The sequence below is a fragment of the Nyctereutes procyonoides genome, unplaced genomic scaffold (assembly GCF_905146905.1).
Source record: "Nyctereutes procyonoides isolate TBG_1078 unplaced genomic scaffold, NYPRO_anot_genome, whole genome shotgun sequence".
NCBI lineage: Eukaryota > Metazoa > Chordata > Mammalia > Carnivora > Canidae > Nyctereutes > Nyctereutes procyonoides.
Window position 1 is genome coordinate 37116078 of NW_026575030.1, and position 22241 is coordinate 37138318.

A 22241-nucleotide genomic window follows, 5' to 3' on the forward strand; every position below is an offset into this window, starting at 1 on the left:
ACTGAAACTTTCTTTTCTTATTAATTTCAACATAGAAAGGTCAGTGAGATAAGGAAGTCATCAATCTTGCAGACATCTTTTTCCCCTACAAAAGGCAATGGTTGATTTGGTACAAACATCATAGAGCAGGAAGCCAGAAAATAGAATCAAATCAAACATGATTTTATAGTTGTTATCGTTCCTAAGAATATCTAAGCTCCCATAGGCATATGTCTAAGATAGGAGAATTATATTGGAATTCTTGGTCTGCGCACTGAGGGGCTGTTGGTCATCCGGAACGGATTTGCCTATTGGATATGACAGGGCTGCTCTACGAGGCCTTGCTGTGCCTGCTTTTGGACCTACTCGTGATTCGAGGTGATGTTTCCACTTTGCACGTAAGACAGGTGGGTTATGTTACTTGCTGGGTAGAAAGGATGGCAGGAGATGAGTTACCTGAAACGATCTGACTCATCACTATCCCCTTCATATTGACGTAATGTTGGAAGAGGATCACTGAGTCATATAGAACTAAAGCATTCTTTTCAACTTGCCTGTTGGGCTCTTGTCTGTCCTGCCACAATAGACTGTGTAGATGGAAACCAGACAGACTCAAATGAATTGTCTGATTAAATGGGCCAACTGTTTCAATTGTGTCACAAATAAAGGGTATTTCTGTATCAATTTCTACCTGTATACCTTGTTATCTCATATTCGCATATGTTTTCCAGAGAAGACTTGGAAGTCTTAGAGAACTATTTTGAAATCCTTGTGAAAACCTAAGATTGAGGATCACAACATTTTTTCCTTTTCATATGGGTGTTCACAGTTTAAATAGCTTTACATTTTTGTTTCTTCTTTTGACAAATGAAAAATAACTAATTTTGCTCCCCATTGGAGGTACTAAAATAAGATCATTAACAGGACACTTGGAGCTGTCCACCTGGCCCACGGTTCCTACATTTTTTCTGAGATAACACTAAAATATTTGACCGAAAATTGCATAGTATTTCCCAGATCAGACCCTTATTTATTTATTATTTTTATTTTATTTATTTATTTTTAATATTTTATTCATTTACTCATGAGAGACACAGAGAGAGAGGCAGAGACAGGGAGGAAGAGGGAGAGGCAGGCTCCTTATGGAGCCTGATGCAGGACTTGATCCCCAGACCCTTAGGATCACAACCTAAGACAAAGGCAGACACTCAACCACTGAGCCACCCAAGCTCCCTAGGCCCTTCTTTATTAAAAAAATAATAATAATACCCAGCTATAAAAGAGTAGAATGTGTATTTGCAGTGTATCATTCCTTATTAAACCAGTAAACAAAATGGCCTTAAAGAGACATTCAATTGAATCCAAGAAAACATTATTTGAGGACCTATTATATGTTGAACCTTGTGAAGGGCATTGGGGAGAAAAAGACAAGCATTATACAATCTACAAATTAAGTAAAGATATTAAATAACTCTAACACAATGTAGTAAGTGCTATGATAAGAAATTTGTTTGTGTGATTTCAGTGTCAATAGATTTCTGATTCAGTTAATCTCATCTGCCCAAGAAAATATTTTTGTAGTGAGGAAATGGCACCACTCCTCACCACTGGGAATTACTTTTTATTAAGTGGTTATTTACTTGGATAATTTTACCAGATATTTCTTTAAAGATGATATTGAGGGAAAATAAAATTTTTTTAGTACAACCATCTTTGGCTTATAAACTGTGATTAGTGAGTGCATGGTGCATCCTGCCCATCTGGTCTTTTGTTGAAGAACTAAATAATTGGTTTCTGTAGGATCTAGTATGATACTAAAGCCAAGTCCTCACTGGATTAATTTTATCATTCTCTTCTTTGGGCCATTTTTTTTTCTAATTGAGAATGTTTATTGAGTAAACATAAAAGTAATTGCTTCATAGTTCTCAGAAAAACTATTGTGACTATGCCCATGATTTGCTCCTTATCCTAAGACCAAAATTTAAGTTATCTTTTTGTCTGAGACTTTTTCAGTTTTATATTTTACCACTTGGAAAAAAGAAACCATTGCATATTCCAATCCTGGAAGTCCCTGAATTTCAGAACTCTGAATGTAGGGCAAGAATGAAAGAATTAGGAAGTGAGTTTGGTGGGAGCATACCTTAGCATAATAAAGGCCATATATGAAAAACTTACAACTAACATCATACTTAATGCTAAAAAACTGAGAGCTTTTCTTCTAAGATTAGGAATGAGAAAGGATGCCCAGTCTTTTTTTTTGAAGATTTTATTTGCTTATTTATTTGAGAGAGAGAGAGAGAGATAGCTAGAGAGAGAGAGAGACAGAGAGAGCATGAGTAGGGAGAGGGACAGAAAGGGAGGGGCAGAGAATTTCAGGCAGACTCCATGCTGAGTATGGAGCCCAAGGTGGGGCTGAGTCCTACCACTCTGACATCATGACTGAACCCAAATCAAGAGTTGGATACTCAACCAGTGGAGCCACCCAAGCACCCCAAGGATGTCCACTCTTACTACTTTTATTCAACAATTGCCACAGCAATTGGACAGGATAAAGAAATAAAAAGCATCCAGATTGATAAGGAAGATGTTAAACTGTTGGTCTTTGCAGATGACATGTTATTATAGAGAAAACTTTAAAGATTCCACCAAAAAGCTATCGGAAGCAATAAATAAATTCAGTAAATTTGCAGGACACAAAATTAATACATAGAAGTCAGTTGTATTTCTATGTACTAATAATGAAATAGCAGAAACAGAAATTAAGAAAACAATTCCACTTATAATTGCACTAAAAAAATAAAATACCTAGGAACAAACTTAACTAAAGAGGCGAAAGACTGCGGATGCCTGGGTGACTCAGCAGTTAAACATCTGCCTTCAGCCCAAGGCATGATCCTAGAGACCCGGGATTTAGTCCCACATGGGGCTTCCTGTATGGAGCCTGCTTCTCTCTCTGCCTCTGCGTGTGGCTCTGCCACTCTCTGTGTGTCTCTCATCAATAAATAAATAAAACCTTTTAAAAAAAGAGGTAAAAGACCAGTACTCTGAAAACTATAAAATATTGATGACATAAATTGAAGAGGACACAAAGAAATGGAAAGATATTCCATGCTTAAGGATTGAAAGAATTAATATTGCTAACATGTTCATACTATCCAAAGGAAACTGTAGGTTCAGTGCAATCCCAGTCAAAAGATCAACAGCATTTTCCACATAACTGGAACAAATACTACTAAAATTTTCATTGAACCACAAAAGACTCCCAATAGCCAAAGCAATCTTGAGAAAGAATAATGCTCAAGCTATTACAATCCTAGATTTCAAGATATACTACAAAGCTGTAGTAGTCAAAAACAGTATGATATTGGCACAAAATAGACACATAGATCAATGGAAGAAAATAGAAAGCCCCAGAAATAAATCCATGCTTACATGGTCAATTAATCCATGACAAAGGTGGCAAGAATATATAGTGGGGAAAAGACCATCTCCTCAAAAAATGATGTTAGGAAAACTGACCACTATATTCAAAAGAATGAAACTAGACCACTTCCCTACACCACACACAAAAATAAACTCAAAATGAATTGAAGACCTGAATGTGAGACTTGCTACCATAAAATGCTTAGAAGAAAAAAAAAAAACAGTAATTTCTTTTTCTTTTCTTTTCTTTCTTTCTTTCTTTCTTTTTTTTTTTTTTTTTTTTTTTTTTAAAAAGAGGCTCCAGGGGCAGCCCGGGTGGCTCAGTGGTTTAGCGCTACCTTCAGCCCAGGGCGTGATCCTGGAGACCCAGGATCCAGTCCCACGTCCGGCTCCCTGCATGAAGCCTGCTTCTCCCTCTGCCTGTGCCTCTGCTTTACTCTCTCTCTCTCTCTCTCTCTCTCTCTCTCTGTGTCTCTCATGAATAAATAAATAAAATCTTAAAAAAATAAAAATAGAAATACCGCATGATGTTGTAATTCCCCTACTATTTACAGAAACACTAATTTGAAAAAAATATATGCACCTGTATGTTTATTCCAGAATTATTTACAACAGTCAGGATATGGGAGCAAGTCCAGTGTTTATCGGTAGACTCATGGGATAAAAAAGATATGAGAAATATGCACAATGGAATAGTAGTCATAAGAAAGGATGAGATCTTGCCTGTTGCCACGATGTGGGCATACCTAGAGGACATTATGCTACGTGTAGTAAGTCAGACAGAGACAGACAAACAAATGGATTAGCAAACAAAAGCAGAGACAGATCCATAACCATAGAGAACAAACCGATGACTGCCAGAGGAAGGGAGTGAGGGGACGGGCAAGATGGGTGAAAGGAAGTGGGAGGTACAGGCTTCCAGTTATGGCATGAATAAGTCACGGGATGAAGGGGACAGCATAGGGCATAGAGTCAGTGGCAAGGCAGTGGCGTTATATGGTGACCAGCGTAACGTGGAGATTTGCTGAACCCCTGTGTTGTTCACCTGAAACTAATGTAACTTTGTGTGTCAACTATACTTCAATCACAAAGTAAGTAAATATAAGAAGAGAAGAATTAGGGGTACCTGGTCATCTTCTCTGTGTGTCTCAGGTCTGTCTTTGTCCTGTTGGCTACGTCAAGGGCTGCACTGATGCCAGAAACCTGGTACAACAAGCTTTCCTCCACAATTACCTTCCTAGCACCCACAAGGAGCCTCCTTGGCTGGCCACCGTCTTGCCTTTACAGCTTTACTTCCCTTTGTCATCCTGCCTGTCAGGATCTGACACTTTTATTTTTTTTTTAAGATTTATTTATTTATTCATGAGAGATACAGACAGAGAGAGAGAGAGAGAGAGAGAGAGGCAGAGGGAGAAGCAGGCTCCCCGCGGGGAGCCTGATGCGGGACTTGATCCTGGATCCTGGGATCCCAACCTGAGCCAAAGGCAGGTGCCCAACCGCTGAGCCACCCGGGCGTCCCAGGATCTGACACTGTCAGCACTGTTCTGGAAACCCCACTGGGCCTGATCTCTTCCCCTCATCTCCAGCGCTTGCACTGGCTCAGCTCTCTCTTGGTAGCTTTGGGGATGAATGCCCTGTCCCCTTGCCCAGCTCCTCAGTGATGCAAACTGGAAACCAATGCAGTCAAGCCATGTTAACCAAGCAGAAGGAACATGGTCATCCCAGGAGTGGCCATAGCAAAGGAGTTCTTGGCTATAGAGAAGAGGTCCTGGACACTTTCTGTGAAAGGATACAGTTTGTGTCTTTTTAGTTAAGAAATCCAGGGGACTTGGGTGAAGGCTAGTGAATCACTTGAAACGATAGGAATTGTATTGTATAAATAACTAATACTAATTAACCTGATATTTGATACCGGTTTCTATTGCCCAGTGTTCTAAGGCTGTTTTACAGAATGATTTCTCCTAAGTAAATTGTCTTACTCTTCTGAGTGGAGCCTCAGTAGCCTAGCTACCTAAACTGCGAAGAACTGATAGAATTCTCAATCTCCTTGAAGGATGGTTTTAAAAAAAACCCATAAAGCAAAATTATGTCACCTTAGGTACATTATGAATTTAAAAGCACACGGTTAGCCCTGCCAGATTTTCCTTCGCCTAGGAGGATTGGAATAATTGTATCATAAGTGCAGACAAAAATGAGATTTCTCTCACAGGCAGATTTTTGTGATTCCGCTCTGCGCTTTTATTTAGACATTTTGTTCAGTTTCTTAGAGGAGCTAAATAAAATTGCTGCAGAAAGGCCAGAGGGGGGCACCAAATAATCATGATTGATAGAGTGGTTGGTCTGAGCAGTTGTGGGAGGCTCAGGCATCAGGATCCTGAGACCTCTGTGTCTCTTTGGACCATTTTGAGCAGAAAGCACATAGAAGTTTTTCTGTTTACCCCATTATTGTCAAACCAGGAGCTAACACCTCCACTTTAGAAGCCTGCAGAAGTACTCAAGGAATGGGGAAGCAGCAGTTGGCAGGATCTGTGGTTGCAAACGTCTTAGAGTCTGTGCACTCTTAAACCTTATTTCACTAATCAGAGCTGAACTGTAGGAGGAATTGAGAAATAAACTTCACCTGGCCTTAGAAGGTGCTGGCATGGGTCTTTCTCGACCTTTTTCTTTGAGGCAGGAGGATTACTGGCTAGCTTTAATTGTTCTTGGTAAGTTTGCCGAAGTGTTTCTTTGGTCTTCAGGATGAGGGATAAATTTATCGCATTTTAAGATTCATTTTTGTGTTTGGCTCTTTGAGAAAAGCCTGTTTCCTTTGTCTTAGGAGGGATTTCTAAGTAGAAGATAACTTTAAAAGCATCTCACCGCAACTGGTGCGGTTTCTTTCGTATGGAAAAGTTGTGTTTCATGTTGTTGGTATTAGCTACCCCTTGGGGTCTGTAGTTTGCTTATATGTCCTTATTTGCGGTGGACTAATTTGAGGCAGAGGGCAGGTGGGGGTGTGAGTGTGCTGGGACGAGGGCAAAGCGGTTGGGATTTCCTCTGCTCAGGTGAGGAGGATATAGGTGTGCCTACTGGCTTCTTTACCAACCCTCAAAGGGTTCTAAGTCTTTGTGAGAAATACATGTGAGTACCAAAAGTGATTAGTTACCATCATGGGAAATTTAAGGTTCATTTTGGCCCCAGACTCCCATTTACCAACTCAGTTCTCCTTTTCGATTTTCTGTATGTTCAAGGGGATAGGCCAAAGTCCTGTCCATCTCATTTTGCAAGGTAACATCTGTGCTTGCTGTTTTCCCCTGATGGGAGTGCACGACAAGTGAACCCAGACATGCACAACTATTCTGACTCAGGGAGACAGAGCCCGTGAGGATCCCAGTAAATGCCAGCCCCTTTATGTGTCACATTTTATTATTTATTTATTTATTTAAAAAATTTTATTTATTTATTTGAGAGAGAGAGAGCATGCACAGGACAAAGCAAGTACTAGGGGCAGGGTAGGGAGAGGGCAGAGGGTAAAGGAGCTCCCTGGGTGCAGATTCCCCACTGAGCGGGGAGCCAGGCCAGCCAGCCTGGGATCATGGCTCCAGCTGAAGGCAGATGCTTAGCCAACTGAGCCACCCACCCACGCACCCCTCTATGTCACATTTTAAGTTCGCTGTTTAAGAACCTGGTTCCTGGAGTCAGACTACCTGAGTATGAATCTAGTCTCTGCCTTTTACTACCTGTATGACTTTGGCAAGGTGCTCGGCCTCTCATGCCTCAGTTTCTTCCTCTGTAAAGTGGAATAATAGTACCATAGGGTTATTGCGAGAATTAAATGAGTTATTATATGTACAGTCGTTAGACAGGGCTTGGCATGCAGTGTTTCAGATGGTACATGCTAAATAAATGTTTACAGGCAGTGTAAAACCTATTATACCAGGCTCATAAAATATTTATTTTTCCAGAGAATCTCCCCATCAGGTGATTTTTTTTTTAAATATGGGTACATATTGACTTAGGTGTTTCCTGTGCTCTTCCTGGCTGGTTATTTCGGGCCTCTGCTGCTATCTCTTATGCCAAAGTCTTGTACAAAGATCATATTACAACTGACTCCTCAACGTAATTTATTTAACAAACATTTATATAGCACTTACTGTGTGCCCCACACTGTTTTAAACACTATACAAATATTAACTCATTTAATCCTCATTATGACATGAGAATACTTGTTGAATTTCAATTAAGTGATGTGAGAAAATCCTTTATACCAGTGTCTGACATGATAATCCTTCAGTAAATATTTGTTGAAGGAATGAATACCTGTGAGTGACTCAATCAATCAGTCTATCTTGTTTGCTATCAAAAAGCAAACAATATACCAGGATGTTATATTAAGTAGCCTAATGTATTCTCAGACCCTGGAAACAGTTGAGACTCTTCTTTCACAGCTGTTTTCAGTTTGTCCTGAAGGACTCAAGTAGCCTAAACATTCTTTCTCAGTATTTAATCACTTCCTATTTTAATATTCAGGTTAGATGTTTAGCTGTCATAGAATAGGTAAAGTTTTTGGTGACTTGTAGACTTTTATACTCACCTATATTGATAGCTGAATGCTCTATTCTAAATTTCAGTTTTTATTGTGATTTTGGATTTTGAGCAGGAAGTATTAGGATTCTGTTGAAAACATTAAGAGACGCCAATTTTCCTTCACTCTTTGAATTGCATCCTTTATTTTTGTTCTAATATGGGAATACATACTTGCATCATATTTCATTTGTCACTGTCCTCAAAAGATTAGCACACAAGTACTTAGTATTTTGTAATGCTTTATCATAATAGAAAACATCTACATATTAAGCCTGAGAAGTAAATTGCCTTAAAAATATGTCAGAGCTATTCAGCATCCATTTGAGAACACTTGAGTGGTAAATGTCAGTTTTTATGAAAGTACAATAAATGTTTTTATTCAACATGCTATTGTCCCAATCAATTGTAGACTCTTTTTATAGTCACCAAATTAGTTGCATTTAACTTTAGATTGTATTTATTGAAGCACCATTGATGTGATAGAAAAGGATCCGTGTAATAAACCTAAGACTTCAATAATTTCTGTGTCTGCCCCCTTCTTTCTTCACTCTTTGTCTCTAGCTACCAATCAAAATATTTATCTTTTCTTGACTATGACAAGTATCTGGTGAAGTGGGATTTATGTTGTTTTATGGAGCCATTGAAATGTGGCACCTGAAGGGCATTTGGAAAAGTGTGGGTAAAGTTCAGATCCCTTTGGTTGTTATGAAGAGTAGAGATGAGAGAGAAAAATCTGCATCTTCTTATCTTTGAGGTGAAATATTATTACTGCTGCTGGAATAGACCTGGGTGATTGTGAACAAGTCCTGGGCTCAGGAAAGTCAGCAAGTCTTTTAACAGAAGTCACAATATTGATAAAGATACCAGTTGAGGAGTGGACTGCCCCTGTGCCTCATCCGGTGGTCCGAGGTAGAAGGTCAGTTGGAGTATATGAACTGACATTTGGTAAGATCTGTCCCAAACCCACCATGAGCTGTCAGACTTGAGGCCAAGTGGTTGTTCCCATGACCCTAAAAATTCTAGTCCAGTTTGGACATCCTTTTTTATGTGCAGCCCTGGATGGGGAGGGACAGTCTTCTCACTGCATCAAGTTTATACATGCAGTTAAGGGCAGAGTCACAAAATGAGGATATCATGGAAAGTCTAGATTTCAGCTGTGCACTGAAGCCTGACATTTTGACAGTATGGACAGTGAGCAGGCCCTCAGACAGAAGTAACAGCTTTCCCATAGGGGTTGTGACATCGTCCAGCTTCAAGGGATACATCTGAACTCTATCTCCAGAGATAGGAGGTACAAACTGTTGGTCTTAAATCCCTGTAAATGTAGAGGATTCCTGGACATTTAAGGATGGTGATATGGGGCTGGCTTCCTGGAAGAAAAATACTGGACTTGTGTACTTATTTATTAATCTTATCCATGTAAGTACTTGCAATGTTGTGATTTATAAGAAAAATGTCATCTGGATGACCAAAATAGATTTCTCATACTTGATTTTCATCTATGGTTTCTGACTCATAGCTCCCCAAACCCTTGGAATTTCCTCAGTGTCGAGAGTGACCAAGATGTTTCTTTAATGTTAATGAGGTCACTTTTGGACCCCACCAAAGGAAGAGGATTGGTTGCCAGGGAATCAACCATGGGATTAGAAGATTGGGACTTTTGGTTCTAGCCTCAGACTTCTGGGAAGGGGAGGGGGCCTGAAAATTGAATCAATTGCCAATGGCCAGTGATTAATTGTTGTAATGAAGCCTCCACAAAAATCCAAATAGGGTTTGGAGAGCTTCCAGGTTGGTGAACACGTGGACATTCAGGGAGAATAGTATGTGTGGAGAAGGCTTTGCAGCTCTGCGCCTTTTTCTCCTATTTCCTCCTATGCATCTCTTATTTCTGGCTCTTCCTGAGTTATATCCTTTTACAATGAACCAGTGATCTACTAAGTAAAATGTTTCTCTGAGCTCTGTGAGCTACTCTAGCAAATTAGTTGAACCAAGGGAGGGGGCTCTGAGAATTTCTGATTTACAGTAAGAAGCTGGGTGTGTGACTGGCATCTGAAGTAGGGGCACAGGGGTGCAGTCTCGTAGGACTGAGCCCTTCATCTGTGAAATCTGATGCTATTTCCAGATAACTAGCAATGGAATTGGGTTAAATTATAGGATACCCTGCTGATGTAGGAGAACTGTTTGTTAGTGTTGGGGAAACTCCCCCTGACATGTTGGAATTGGGTCCAGGAACCCAAGAGAATATTTAATTAAAAATTAGGTGGCTCAACAAATATTTGTGAAAAAGATATTGAATAGAAGTAGGAGTTTGAGTCTTGTGCTCATTCACATGCTGATATGGGAAGTAGGGCCCTCCAGCTTCAGTGTACACGTATATCCACTCTGCAGCTTCCAGCAAGTCCTCTGCTGCCTTTCTGCCTCCTGTCTTTCTGATCATGAAAATTGTGGTGTTGTCCTCTGCCCTGCATACCTCCATCACATCGAGTTGCTCCCCTCACCTCCTTGTCCTTCCAAATTACAGGTTATTTCAGATAGGTTTTTTTTTTTTTAATGGAACAAAGAGCCCCCTTTTGTTTTGTTTTGTGTTTGTGTTTTTCAAACTTCTCTTGACTCTAATCATGGCAGAAAACTTGAAATAGTTGGAAGTTTTCTCTCTGGTGGACAAAGGTGCTCTCTGATTAGATGTTCTAAACATAATGTCAGTCATCAATGCTATTATCCGAATAGGTTTTCTAGTGAATTATTGGAAAATGTTTACTCAAAATCTTCTGAAAAACTTTAAAATCTGATTAGACAGATATATCTTAGCAGTCTACAATACTTGAGTTTATGGTTTTCATATCAGTGAACTAATTTAAGCTCCTTCATGTCAGGCATACTGTGAGGCACACATAGTAGGTTCTTACTAAATATTTAATGGAAAATTAGTGTATTCCAATATATAGTGTTTTGAGTGTGCTATTCCATTCTGGCACATTGCCAAATGTAATTGAATAGAAAATACTGTAAAGTGCTCATTTATGACCAAATTTAGAATCTCTTTGAGGTTATTAGAGGTGCCTTTGTCTTCACACAGCTTGGAAGAAAAACCAACTGTTTCATATAGAGATTATATTTATTAGTTGTTTTCTTAGATTCACAATAGTCCATTATTATAATTATATTTTAGCACAGACTGATAAACAAGACATCAACATTATTATCTTTTCTCTTTCCAGTTTCAATTTTTCCTTCTTCTTAACAGAATTCTTTCTCTAAACTATTTGCAGGCATTTAAATTAAATTAGTATTCTTTAGGTTACATGTGCTATAAATTAATATTCTCTCTGGATAAGTGGCTGATGATTATTTTCATAGTTGTGTTATGGACTTTGGTATTAGTAGTATTCTAAGAATACATAACTAAAATTCTGACAAGTTTTTAAACATTTTCTTTAAAGTAATGCCTACAAATTAGTCCTTTCCTTTTATTGTTAGTCTAGGGCTAAGACTGAAATACCAGATGGGAAGAGGATCATAAATTTCTGTTATATCTGTATCTAGACCTACAGGAGGACCTATGAGTAAGTAGAAGCGTGGTTATGAATGGGTTCTGGAGCCTGCTTGCTAACATAGGCTTGTTGCTGTGGACATTATAAGGGTTCGCTTTTAATCTGCTGTCAGCTAGCATGATATCACAAATGCCATAAGAAAATAAATATATAGTCTTATGAGGATGGCTACATTGACCCCTTTCCCTGAATGACTTGACAAAAGATCTGATTCTCTGTGATGCAAGAGAAAAATATCAGTTGCAGGGTTCTGCTGCATAAAGTATATTCTAGTTTAAATTAGTGGCCTATAAAGTTATTATCTTGTTTGAACAAAAATCTTATTAAACTGAGCATGTTTTGACTCCACAAAATGAAATCAAATTTTTAGATGGTGATTTTTCTTTTCAGTTGGAAATTTATTGAGTTAATAGAAAACAAGTTACACAACTTTCCAAAGAATATATTACATGTTTTTGCATTTCGGTTTTCTTTGGCTTTGTGTGATTTTTAGAAAATCTTGTAAGTTGAATGTATTAAAGTAGACATTGAAAGAAAATAACCAGAGCTATAGCAATAAATTTGCAGATAAAGATTTCTTTAAAGAAATGTTCACTGCGGTATTACTTATATAAATAATCGGGAACTACCAAAGTCTCTAACAATAAATATATTGTTAGAAAAACTGTGACCTTCCCATTAATGGACTATTAGGTAGAATTTAGAAATATTTTTGAAGAGGTTTTAAAAGCACAAGACATTTTTCCAAAGTAAGAAAACACATAAAAACAACAATAACAACAAACCCAGAAAACCAACTGCATATACAATAGAATTTTGGTTTGTGAAAACAAGCAAATGAATGGGATAAGGCAAAGTGCTGAGTGCTTTCAGGGCCTTATCATACTTAATCTTCACAGGAGCCCAGTAAGATTATTCTGGGCAACTTTGAAAGTTCCATAGTCAAGGACTGATTGATTCCCTGGATGACTAGTTTCAGGAGATCATTTAAGAGCTTGAAAGTCAGAGGTCGGGAGGAGGGGCAAGATGGGAGAGGAGGGTCCCCAGGTCACCTGTGCCCACCAAATTACCTAGAAAACCTCCCAATCATCCTGAAAGTCTACGAATTCGGCCTGAGACGTAAAGAGAGACCAGCTGGAACGCTACAGTGAGGAGAGTCCGCGCTTCTATCAGGCAGGAAGACGGGGAAAAAGAAATAAAGACACGAAAGGCCTCCGAGGGGGAGGGGCCCCGCGAGGAGCCGGGCTGAGGCCGGGGCGAGTGTCCCCAGGACAGGAGAGCCCCGTCCCGGAGGAGCAGGAGCTGCACCAACCTTCCCGGGCGGGCGGAAAGGGGCTCGCAGGGAGGTGGAGCAGGACCCAGGAGAGCGGGGATGCCCTCGGGCTCCCGGGGACACTAACAGGCACCTGCGAGCGCAGGAGAGTGCTCCGAGCTCCCTAAGGGCTGCAGCGCGCACGGCGGGGCCGGAGCAGCTCGGAGGGGCTCGGGCGGGGGAAGAGGCTCCGCGGAGGGGGCTGCGAGGCGGGAGCACAGGGCGCCGGGACACAGCCCAGGATCCGGCCTCCCCTGGGACCGGCAGAGGCCGGGAGGGCCCAGGACCGCGAGGATGCTCCTGCCCGGAGCTGAGCAGATCAGCGGCCCCGCCCCGGAGCCTCCAGGCCCTGCAGACGGAGAGCCCCGGAGCTACTGCGGGGGCTGAATCCAGGCTTCCAGGGCTGCCGTAGCCACTGGGGCTGTTCCTCCTGGGGCCTCACGGGGTGAACAACCCCCGCTGAGCCCTGCAGCAGGCAGGGGCGGAGCAGCTCCCCCAAGTGCTAACACCTGAGAAGCAGCACAGCAGGCCCCTCCCCCAGAAGACCAGCTGGACGGACCAGTTCCAGGGGAAGTCAAGGGACTTAAAGTCTACAGATTCAGAAGATACTCCCCCGTGTTCCAATACAACTTGTTTTTGGCCACTCTGCACTCAGCAAAATGACTAGAAGGAAAACCTCACCTCAAAAGAAAGAATCAGAAACAGTCCTCTCTCCCACAGAGTTACAAAATCTGGATTACACTTCAATGTCAGAAAGCCAATTCAGAAGCACCATTATACAGCTACTGGTGGCTCTAGAAAAAAGCATTAAGGACTCAAGAGACATCATGACTGCAGAATTTAGATCCAATCAGGCAGAAATTAAAAGTCAATTGAATGAGATGCAATCCAAACTAGAAGTCCTAACGACGAGGGTTAACGAGGTGGAAGAACGAGTGAGTGACATAGAAGACAAGTTTACGGCAAAGAGGGAAACTGAGGAAAAAAGAGACAACACAATTAAAGGATCATGAGCATAGATTAAGGGAAATAAACGACAGCCTGAGGAAGAAAAACCTACATTTAATTGGGGTTCCCGAGGGCGCCGAAAGGGCCAGAGGGCCAGAATATGTATTTGAACAAATCCTAGCTGAAAACTTTCCTAATCTGGGAAGGGAAACAGGCATTCAGATCCAGGAAATAGAGAGATCCCCCCCTAAAATCAATAAAAACCGTTCAACACCTCGACATCTAATAGTGAAGCTTGCAAATTCCAAAGATAAAGAGAAGATCCTTAAAGCAGCAAGAGACAAGAAGTCCCTGACTTTCATGGGGAGGAATATTAGGGTAACAGCAGACCTCTCCACAGAGACCTGGCAGGCCAAAAGGGCTGGCAGGATATATTCAGGGTCCTAAATGAGAAGAACATGCAACCAAGAATACTTTATCCAGCAAGGCTCTCATTCAAAATGGAAGGAGAGATAAAGAGCTTCCAAGACAGGCAGGAACTGAAAGAATATGTGACCTCCAAACCAGCTCTGCAAGAAATTTTAAGGGGGACTCTTAAAATTCCCCTTTAAGAAGAAGTTCAGTGGAACAATCCACAAAAACAAGGACTAAATAGATATCATGGTGACACTAAACTCATATCTGTCAATAGTAACTCTGAACGTGAACGGGCTTAATGACCCCATCAAAAGGCGCAGGGTTTCAGACTGGATAAAAAAGCAGGACCCATCTATTTGCTGTCTACAAGAGACTCATTTTAGACAGAAGGACACCTACAACCTGAAAATAAAAGGTTGGAGAACCATTTACCATTCAAATGGTTCTCAAAAGAAAGCAGGGGTAGCCATCCTTATATCAGATAAACTAAAATTTACCCCGAAGACTACAGTGAGAGATGAAGAGGGACACTATATCATACTTAAAGGATCTATCCAACAAGAGGACTTAACAATCCTCAATATATATGCCCCGAATGTGGGAGCTGCCAAATACTTAAACGAATTATTAACCAAAGTGAAGAAATACTTAGATAATAATACACTTATACTTGGTGACTTCAATCTAGCTCTTTCTACCCTCGATAGGTCTTCTAAGCACAACATCTCCAAAGAAACGAGAGCTTTAAATGATACACTGGACCAGATAGATTTCACAGATATCTACAGAACTTTACATCCAAACTCAACTGAATACACATTCTTCTCAAGTGCACATGGAACTTTCTCCAGAATAGACCACATACTGGGTCACAAATCGGGTCTGAACTGATACCAAAAGATTGGGATTGTCCCCTGCATATTCTCAGACCATAATGCCTTGAAATTAGAACTAAATCACAACAAGAAGTTTGGAAGGACCTCAAACACGGGGAGGTTAAGGACCATCCTGCTGAAAGATGAAAGGGTCAACCAGGAAATTAAGGAAGAATTAAAAAGATTCATGGAAACTAATGAGAATGAAGATACAACCGTTCAAAATCTTTGGGATGCAGCAAAAGCAGTCCTGAGGGGGAAATACATCGCAATACAAGCATCCATCCAAAAACTGGAAAGAACTCAAATACAAAAGCTAACCTTACACATAAAGCAGCTAGAGAAAAAACAGCAAATAGATCCTACACCCAGCAGAAGAAGAGAATTAATAAAGATTCGAGCAGAACTCAATGAAATCGAGACCAGAAGAACTGTGGAACAGATCAACAAAACCAGGAGTTGGTTCTTTGAAAGAATTAATAAGATAGATAAACCATTAGCCAGCCTTATTAAAAAGAAGAGAGAGAAGACTCAAATTAATAAAATCATGAATGAATGAGAAAGGAGAGATCATTACCAACACCAAGGAAATACAAACGATTTTAAAAACATATTATGAACAGCTATACGCCAATAAATTAGGCAATCTAGAAGAAATGGACGCATTCCTGGAAAGCCACAAACTACCAAAACTGGAACAGGAAGAAATAGAAAACCTGAACAGGCCAATAACCAGGGAGGAAATTGAAGCAGTCATCAAAAACCTCCCAAGACACAAGAGTCCAGGGCCAGATGGCTTCCCAGGGGAATTCTATCAAACGTTTAAAGAAGCCATACCTATTCTCCTAAAGCTGTTTGGAAAGATAGAAAGAGATGGAGTACTTCCAAATTCGTTGTATGAGACCAGCATCACCTTAATTCCAAAGACAGACAAAGACCCCACCAAAAAGGAGAATTACAGACCAATATCCCTGATGAACATGGATGCAAAAATTCTCAACAAGATACTAGCCAATAGGATCCAAAAGTACATTAAGAAAATTATTCACCATGACCAAGTAGGATTTATCCCCGGGACACAAGGCTGGTTCAACACTCGTAAAACAATCAATGTGATTCATCATATCAGCAAGAGAAAAACCAAGAACCATATGATCCTCTCATTAGATGCAGAGAAAGCATTTGACAAAATACAGCATCCATTCCTGATCAAAACTCTTCAGAGTGTAGGGATAGAGGGAACATTCCTCAACATCTTAAAAGCCATCTATGAAAAGCCAACAGCAAATATCATTCTCAATGGGGAAGCACTGGGAGCCTTTTCCATAAGATCAGGAACAAGACAGGGATGTCCACTCTCACCACTGCTATTCAACATAGTACTGGAAGTCCTAGCCTCAGCAATCAGACAACAAAAATACATTAAGGCATTCAAATTGGCAAAGAAGAAGTCAAGCTCTCCCTCTTTGCTGATGACATGATACTCTACATAGAAAACCCAAAAGTCTCCACCCCAAGATTGCTAGAACTCATACAGCAATTCGGCAGAGTGGCAGATACAAAATCAATGCCCAGAAGTCAGTGGCATTTCTATACACTAACAATGAGACTGAAGAAAGAGAAATTAAGGAGTCAATCCCATTTACAATTGCACCCAAAAGCATAAGATACCTAGGAATAAACCTAACCAAAGAGGTAAAGGATCTATACCCTAAAAACTATAGAACACTTCTGAAAGAAATTGAGGAAGACACAAAGAGATGGAAAAATATTCCATGCTCATGGATTGGCAGAATTAATATTGTGAAAATGTCAATGCTATCCAGGGCAATTTACACGTTTAATGCAATCCCTATCAAAATACCATGGACTTTCTTCAGAGAGTTAGAACAAATTATTTTAAGATTTGTGTGGAATCAGAAAAGACCCCGAATAGCCAGGGGAATTTTAAAAAAGAAAACCATAGCTGGGGGCATCACAATGCCAGATTTCCGGTTGTACTACAAAGCTGTGGTCATCAAGACAGTGTGGTACTGGCACAAAAACAGACACATAGATCAATGGAACAGAATAGAGAACCCAGAAGTGGACCCTGAACTTTATGGTCAACTAATATTCGATAAAGGAGGAAAGACGATCCACTGGAAGAAAGACAGTCTCTTCAATAAATGGTGCTGGGAAAATTGGACATCCACATGCAGAAGAATGAAACTAGACCACTCTCCACTCTCAAAGATAAACTCAAAATGGATGAAAGATCTAAATGTGAGACAAGATTCCATCAAAATCCTAGAGGAGAACACAGGCAACACCCTTTTTGAACTCAGCCACAGTAACTTCTTGCAAGATACATCCACGAAAGCAAAAGAAACAAAAGCAAAAATGAACTATTGGGACTTCATCAAGATAAGAAGCTTTTGCACAGCAAAGGATACAGTCAACAAAACTCAAAGACAACCTACAGAATGGGAGAAGATATTTGCAAATGATGTATCAGATAAAGGGCTAGTTTCCAAGATCTATAAAGAAATTATTAAATTCAACACCAAAGAAACAAACAATCCAATCATGAAATGGGCAAAAGACATGAAGAGAAATCTCACAGAGGAAGACCTAGACATGGCCAACATGCACATGAGAAAATGCTCTGCATCACTTGCCATCAGGGAAATACAAATCAAAACCACAATGAGATCCCACCTCACACCAGTGAGAATGGGGAAAATTAACAAGGCAGGAAACAACAAATGTTGGAGAGGATGCGGAGAAAAGGGAACCCTCTTACACTGTTGGTGGGAATGTGAACTGGTGCAGCCACTCTGGAAAACTGTGTGGAGGTTCCTCAAAGAATTAAAAATAGACCTGCCCTACGACCCAGCAATTGCACTGTTAGGGATTTACCCCAAAGATTCAGATGCAATGAAACGCCGGGACACCTGCACCCCGATGTTTCTAGCAGCCATGTCCACAGTAGCCAAACTGTGGAAGGAGCCTCGGTGTCCATCGAAAGATGAATGGATAAAGAAGATGTGGTTTATGTATACAATGGAATATTCCTCAGCCATTAGAAACGACAAATACCCACCATTTGCTTCAACGTGGATGGAACTGGAGGGTATTATGCTGAGTGAAGTAAGTCAGTCGGAGAAGGACAAACAGTGTATGTTCTCATTCATTTGGGGAATATAAATAATAGTGAAAGGGAATATAAAGGAAGGGAGAAGAAATGTGTGGGAAATACCAGAAAGGGAGACAGAACATAAAGACTCCTAACTCTGGGAAATGAACTAGGGGTGGTGGAAGGGGAGGAGGGCAGGGGGTGGGGGTGAGTGGGTGACGGGCACTGAGGGGGGCACTTGACGGGATGAGCACTGGGTGTTATTCTGTATGTTGGTAAATTGAACACCAATAAAAAATAAATTTATTATTAAAAAAAAACGAAAGTCAGAGGTCAACAATTTGGAGACACATACGTAAATTGTGTATTGGAAGAAATTAAGTATGCAAATGCAGTGACTGTAATTGATTTTAAGAATGTGTTTTTTTTTTTTTTTGGAGGTGATGCAATAATTGCTATCATTGGGACTGGTACTTAAATTATAAACTGGGCAAGTATGTATAGACATTAAAATACCTACCGGTGATTGGTTCCCTCTGTAGCTTTTAGGTTGTCTGTTCCTTAGCATCTGCTGGGTGCCTGTAAGAAAAAATGTTTTGTCTCAGTGATATGGAGTAGTCTTTTTGATTAAGCTTGAGTTCCAGTCATGGTGATTTTTCCTTGAGGAACTTGAGAGGAGCCATCTTCTCCAAAGCAGAACTAAGAGACTCAGCATGTTTGAGGCCCAAAGTTTCTAGAATTCACCTCTGCCATTCTTCTACTCTTGTTGCTGTTCTCTAGTTAGCTGACGTCTCAAGCGTTAAAGATTGGTATTACTTGTTGAGCTAACAGCCTTCACTTATGATTTCAGGGATTGGGGAGGTGGCAGCAATACCATGTTAGTGTAGGTTATCCATTTTCTCCTAAGAATCATTATATTATGTTATGATGCCAGGGCATACAAATGCAGGCTAACTGGTTTTAACATGGAGGAGACTCAGGCTTTGATTCTTCACTTGAGAATGATACCTAAACATTGGCTTGTAATTTCATTTTGCATATGAGTAAAATTAAGACATAGAGAAGACCACTGTTTGTCTAAAGTCACACATCTACTCATGACAGTCTCAACCCAGCTCTGTCCAGCTTTAAAGATCTTGGTTATGGTAGTACCGGGACCATAGTTACTTTAAAAAAAATTTTTTTTCTCTATTTTCTAAATCTTACATGATGATATTGCTTCCATAGATAGGTAATATGTTTTTAATAAGTAATAAATGCTATGAAAGTAGAGATAAAACATTTTTTATGTAATCTGAAGAAGGGAGAAAGGAGAGATTTTTCCTATTAATGAGAAACACGTCCCTGTTTCTCTTTTCCATCCTGGACTGTTTCCTGTGATTGCTCCTACCATATTGTGCTGAAATGACCTGAAGACAGATGCAAACAATGTGTCCTACAGGCTGAAAATATCAGCCTTGACTTACAGTTTCATTAAGACTTCTGTGATCAGACCATGCAAAAATTAGTGTATATTATTAACTAAACTCATCAAGTGCTAATTACAAGTGAAACATAGAACAATAATGACAAAGCAGAAAATATTCTTTAATATTCAATATTTGATCTCTTCAGGTTCCAACAGGATTCCATTTAGCTGTAGAAACTTGAATATACACAAATCTGCAAGTATAGATCCCTTTGTCCTTTTTGGGCTATGTGTGTTTGCCCTCTGGGGAAGAAACAGAAGTTTCAGAATACATTTTTATTCATGAATGTGCTCTCTTTGGATTTCTGAAGAAAAGAACTTCTGGGTGGATGAGTAAAATATGTTACTTCTGTTCTGACATGTCTGCCATCAAGACTAGCTGCCACTGTGCACTCTAATGACCCTTCCACAGTCACAATGGACAGTGATACTGACAAAAAGGGTTTGAGATGAAGGGCTGTGTTCACCTGTGCACCACTTTCCAGCTTTACCACGAGCTCTGCATTGGATGCTACTGTATTTGGCTTAAGCTCATATTTGCATCTATGAAAATAGGATGCTCCTTTAATACTTAAGGACTTTATCTTGGGCAGGGGAGGGGAGAGGAGAAGCAGGATCAAAGTGTTTTGGCAGGCAAGCTCTTTGATAAGGAAAACTATGTGGCCCAAGAGCCAGAAGTCACCAAATCAGGAACAACCGAAATTCTTCAGTGTCTATTGAAACATCTCCATTTGAGCCATGTTTGTAAATGAACTCGTTCAAAGGCATTTGCAAAGCATGTTCCTTAAAAAAAAAAAATTCATTTCCTTCTGATAGTTGTATAAAACTTCAGGTACTTTATAAAAAGCCCTAAATGTTGAATTACTGAAGGTTACTAATGAAAGACTAGGCAGTGAAAAATAGTTGGGAGTTGGAGAAATGGAGTGGTATTCAGCAACATAGCTCATTTAGGATGTCTCTGGGGCAGGGCTTAAATAACTGAAAATTTGAATGGACTTTTGAAGAGTAGCCTCTTTTTGTTTGAGTCCTACACTATAGGGTGTTCAGCATTTAAGAGTGAGAATGTGGTTCCATGGAGCTTGAGGGTGCACTGCTGCTGTGAATCCTGGCATAAAAGTCAATAACAAACTTCCAAAATGCTAAGAATTCTGAAATTGTTAGTTCTTAGCAGAACACTCAGCTTGGAGAATCTTTCACCAACGCCCATTAGTTTTAGAGCAATAATTAGAATATAATTAGTCTAGCAGCCCTGTCAGTGATTTTATATTAAGAATGATAAATATCAATATTTATGTGCATGGCTTCAGTTCTTTTTTTTTTTTTTTTTGCTTCAGTTCTTTTGTGGGTATTTGCTTTGTACCAAATCCAGGCAACTCAGGCTATTTGGGATGACTGATGTGGATTGCTAGTGGGAGGCAACCCCCTGAGTTGGCCCAAGAAAATTGGTGACTCCATGGCCTCAGCATCCCACAAGTGAATAAAATAGCAAAAGAGAAATCCTCTAGTGCTTATTTAAGGGATTAGTTCATGCGGGGAAATAGAATATTTCACAGAGATCTTAACCGATCAAGGAGAGGAACTTCTTTCTGTATGAATACAACCTGAAAATTCTGCCAAAGCAAGAGTGTGATAAAAAATCCTTCCACTGATACGGCTTACAGTGGATAAGGGATGTAATACAGCAAAACAGAAAAAAGAAAAAAACAAACCAGAGGCTCACAGTGGAGATTAGGTGGAGCTGAGAGAAATTTTCTTGCGTAATAAACACTTGCAGTCAGAGTGTTTGGGAAGGAAGCGATGTCACAGAAACCATGTTGAAATGATGAATTTTGCATTTGTACTAAGGAGGCCAAAAATTTCTTTTGAATCATTGTATTGACAACACTGATAGAAAAAAGTGACTGTTCCAATAGACACTTGTGGCAGAAGGTCACAATCGGTGTCAAATGCAGACAGGGTCTGCAGATGAAAAGAATTTGATGACTCACAGGGACCAGAAGCCAAACCCGAGTAGTGCTGTGTCATTTCCCCTGGCTTCCTGGATTCCCCAGGAGGGGCTGCTGGATGCTTAGCCCAGGACCTGGCTGCATGCTCTATAGCTGAATGAATGGGAAGTTGAGTGTGTTTGAGGATGAGGCAATCTTAAACTTTAGTATCAGTAACAGAGCATTTGTTATTTAAAAGCTCCTGTTAAATTAATTTAACGAGGAGCCCATTAGACTGTTTTGGCTCTAACCTAACCCGAACCCTAATCCTAGTGGTCTAGGTCAGCAAACCAAAATCTAAACCCGCAAATGCCTCAAAGTTACAAAATTGAAACGCTAAGGAGAACCAATCACAAACTGCCAACCAGGCTCTAGGCTAAGCCAATCCAATGATTTCTTTTCTTTGCTTCTGCACTTTCTCTATCTCTATATAATTTTATCCCTGAACCACTTCCAGTTTGGCACTGCCCTGTTGGAAGTGACACATGCTCCAATTAACTCGTAGAATTTCTCGTTTGCCCGTTTATTTTTTAATACCTCTCTTGAGTCCTGGTGAGGGTAAACCTTTTGGGGGACTTCCGTCCTGTTGAGGTGGCTGA